We start from the raw sequence: 4,797 nt of genomic DNA, 5'->3' as shown, positions 1-4,797 counted from the left end.
CGTTGGGCTCTGTGCTGACAGCTCAGAGCCTGGAGCCTGCTTTGGATTCTGTGTCTCCTCCTCTCTCTTGACTTCTCCCCCACTCATGCTCTTTCTCTCAAAAATAAATAATAAACATTTTTTTTAATTAAAAAAAAAGAAAAATTCACTGGAAAAAACTTACCGTGATGATTAAAAGTTACTTATTTGAAGCTGTTTTAAACCATTTTTAACATTAGGTATGGTGGTCTGGAGGATCTCATAGTTCTTCCCTCAAGTTCCTCCCATTCTACCCCCTCCCCACACAAACCATAAATAATAGCTACATAGCAACCTATTTGAAAGAAAAGATCACACTTTGGTGATTATTCTAGATCTCACTGTATCATATAGTAAAGAGTTTTCAATAAATGTTAGTTGAATGGAACTATCTTTTACCCACATTTGAAGATCAAAGGGCAAATTATCTTTAGGAGTCTTAGAATAATCTAGTAGTTTAATTCAAAATCAAGTCTCTTTGGATCCTATTAAAGGAGTTGACTGCTTAATTCACTCAGCTTTCCCACTGAAATAGCCTCTTCCTTACTACTCTGTATGGAAAATCCTTTTGTCCCTCCAAGAGTACCTGGTATTTCTCTCACTAGAAGAGTTGGCAATTATGAGAGTTGCCAAGTTCTGTTTCAGTTCAAAAGATCATCTCTGCTTATGGTACTTATATGGGAGAAATACCTGTTCTTTGTTACATTTTATCAGCAAGGTTAATCTCATTTTGTGTTAGGAAGTAACCTAGGTCTTTCTTTGTTGGACTCCAAAATGAAGCACTGCTAAGGACTTTTATTTCTCTTTGCAACAACTCATTTTAATGGGATTTATGTATGTAAATCTCTCAGTGCAATGCTTGATACAGGATGGATGTTAAATAAATGTTACTTCTCTTTTTCTCTCCTTTAATTAGCCACCAGGAAATACATATAGAAACTAACTTTCACTGAAAAATATGTTGTTTGTCAGAAGTTATCATTCCTGAGTTTTTGGTTTATTGTCTCATGTATTGGGGAAGCAACTCCAGTTTCCTGAAGGGGTAAATCTGTAACTTTGAATTTCTGGGGTTAATTAGTGTCTTTGACCCCTTTTGATTAATATTAGGAATGTTGAATATAAAATTTTAGCCAGATTCTAACCTGAAGTTTTTTTGGACTGCATTCTTCTTCCTTCATCAACCTGACACTTGAAATTCAAAAGGCTATTTGTCACTTCTTAATGTCACCACCCATCCATGATGTTAGCCAGCTGTGAGACAGCTGCCACATTCCACCCCAGAAATGACTTCAGTGAAGGACCCCAGTAAGAGGGCCTTTCAGCTACATGTTGAGTCAGGATCAGAATCCTAATTTGTTGGGTTTGTGTTATTACCCAGGCTTGGCCTACATGCACAAACCAGCTTGGGAATGAAACAGAGATTGAATTTAGTTTATTCCTTTTAAGTGACTGGCTGAGACCTTTTTATTAGTTTTCCTTTCCCAATGTGACCAGTTTTATTTCCTCTTCAAATTATTGTGTCTAAATAGACAGGGCCTTGGGATGAGATCACCAAGTCAACATTCCATTATGAATCTTTTTTCAACTGCAAGGAATAGAAGTGGGAGAGGGGAAGGTAGGGAGGAAGGAGGTAGGGAATTACTTGTGGAAACACCCCAGACAAGAGCAAACACTGGTGCCAATGTCAGGACACATTTCCACCTGCAGGTGCCTGGAACAAAGCACTCTCATCATTCGACTGGGGATAGTTAGTAGGGGCCACCTGACTTATGGAATGGCTTGTCTTGTGTTAATTCCCTTGGTCAGTTTGTCTCTGGGTTTCTTAAAAGGCCTTTCCAGAGACATGGACTAAACAACAATTTATGCAGTTTTCCTTAGAGGAATATCCATAATGGACTCTTCTCTTACTGGTATTAATTTACAAAGGAAGGATGGAAATTTCCCCCTTTTTCTTTGTTTGTTTTTCTTTTGAGCCAGTCCTCAACTTAAACTTAATGCTGTTATGCAAAGGGAAGGAAAATTTTACTTGAAGAATAACCAAACAAGGCTCAGTCCAAGCCTGTAGTTAAAAGTAACTACTCATTATTTCTTTCACCTTCCAATTTTCTTTATGTTTCTATAAATATGCAACTATATAGAGACCCATCCTGATTACAGAATGACTCCAGATTCTAATTAACTGAGATGATGACATGTAATGATCATTCAGGTAAATAGGCTTTTGCTTCACTTAATAGGGCCAGTACATTTTCTTGCAGGATATGGAAAAATCTGTGAAGAATTTGCATTAGCCAATAGGCACAATTAGGGAAAATGTTATAGCCAATGGACATATGCATTGAACAGTATCACAAGCTTTTTGAATTAATGATACAACCCAGAGCTCAGATTCAAAATACCAGCTGTTGAAAGAGAATTTAAGACCAAATGTTTTATACATTTGTGTCATGGAAAACAACCATCAGCTGTACTTTTTTTTTTTTTCCCTGCAAGCAGATTCTCTCCAAGTTAAATAGGGCAATGCCCAAGGAGTGTTCCATGGATTCTACAACCATGTCTTCTTTGCATCAAAAATCCCACTAGTTGGTAAAAATAAAATAAAATAAAATAAAATAAAATGAAATGAAATAAAATAAAATAAAATAAAATAAAATAGTGTGATATTTTTACCTGATTGATTCTCTAAAAACCAGTTAATTGATGAAGAAGCTTATACTTCTTCAAAGGTTCAATTTCTGAAAAACACTACATCCAAAATCTTATCAAAGTTTGAGCTATCCCTCTGTGGGATTAAGATGTGCCAGAAACATTTTCCCTATTCCTAGGAGGGATCTATTGTTACATCAGAGGAGGCTTGTGAAATATCTGGGCATTTCCAAATGGCTGCTTAGAGGCATCTTCTCATTGACCAAGAGCATTGGATCAGACTTGAAGATCAACAGAGAAATTACCATTTTTTTTCAACCTAAATGCTACATTAGTATAAGTGGAGGGATGGGAGCTACACAAACTACTCTTCCCTTCACAATTTTCCCCCCATGCAGAGATTAGAACAACAGAGAAATCTTCCTCTCTCAAAAGGTTAATTGGTTTTCTTGGTATAAACCTAGCTTTATACTGAAATTAACAGTTAACAGGAGAGCCTCATATATCTGCAAAGATGTATGTCATGAACAATTAAAGAAAGTTGCAGAAGGAGATTGTAAGATAAGATTAAAGTAATATGCTAGCAAGGCCATAAATTATATAGGAATGCATACATATGTAGTGAACATATAAACACACATATGGAAATGATAAAATAAATTCAGGTAAGTAGTTAGCTTTACCAGTGAGAGAAGGGAATATGATAAAAGTCTTAGGAAACATCACTTTTATTTGTGATGTTTTATTTCTTATGCCAAGTGATGAATTAATGGGTTCTATTATTTTTATACTGTTGCACATTTGAAACATCTCAGCATTAAAAAAAGAATTTTCCAGATGAATGGTTAAGAGTTTGGGACTTTGGAATCACCCATGCTTTTGTTTAAGTCTTGGTTCTTTGTTTTGTTTTGGAAAGTTACTCAACCCAAAATTAATTTCCTCATCTTTGAGATGGGAATAAAATAGTACCCATCTTATAAGATTGTTTTCTGGATGAAATTAATTAATGCATTGACAATATTTAGCATACTGCCTGGCCTGCTGCACTCAAGACATATTATGTATATGCTTGCACACAAAGTGCAGATCATTTTGTGTACTTGCATATAGTGTAATTACGCCTTTTAAAACTTACTAGCCATATGATCATAGGTAAGTCACCTAAATCTTCTGACATCTAATTCTCATATTGTAAAATTCAAAAAATTAGATTAACTATCATATTCATCACAAAATCTCTAGGAATATTAAATTCAATAATGTGTAAAAACACTTTGAAATATTTAAAGTCATCATAAAAAATTAGTGTTTTAGAAAAATTAAAATATTTTTTGTCACTCTTCACTCTCTCAACAATTGAGAATATTGAAAATCTACTGCTGTGCTAGACAGCTTGCTAAATTCTGTGAATAGAATAATATATTTTTACAAATACATATTTTGGGGGCATCTGGGTTGCTCAGTTGGTTAAGAATCTGACTTCAGCTCAGGTCATGATCTCACCATTCATGGGTTCCAAACCCACATCAGGCTCTGTGCTGATAGCTCAGAGCCTGGATCCTGCTTGGATTCTGAGTCTCCTTCTCTCTCTGCCCCTCCCCAACTTGGGCTCTGTCTCTGTCTCTCTCTCAAAAATAAATAAACATTAAAAAATTTTAAAAAATATGTTTTCTAGGCTCATGCCCTCTTAGGGACACAGTCTAGTGAAAGATACCAGTAATAGCCAGGTATCTTAGTAAGCTTGAGTTACTATAACAAAATACCATACACTAGGTGGTTAAAAAAAATAGACATTTATTTCTCACAATTCTGGAGGCTGAATAATTGGCATATTCAGTTTCCAGTGAGAGCCCTCCTCCAGGCTTGCAGATCATTGCTTTCCTGCTGTGTCTTCACATGGTGGAAAGAGAGATCTGGTTTCTTCCCCTTTTATGCAAGAGCTCCAATCCTATCATGGGGGCCACACTCTCATGACCTCATCTTAACCTAATTACCTCTGAAAGGCCCACCTCCAAATACCTGGGCATTAAGCCTTCAATATATGAATTTTTCGAAGACACAAATATTCAATGCATGAAACCAAGGAAAATGGAGAGAGAGGGGAAAAAAAATATGTGCCAAAGCTATATAATA

Source organism: Panthera pardus, unplaced genomic scaffold (genome assembly GCF_024362965.1).
Source record: "Panthera pardus isolate Hobbes unplaced genomic scaffold, ASM2436296v1 HiC_scaffold_24, whole genome shotgun sequence".
Lineage (NCBI taxonomy): Eukaryota > Metazoa > Chordata > Mammalia > Carnivora > Felidae > Panthera > Panthera pardus.
This window is presented reverse-complemented; position numbering follows the sequence as displayed.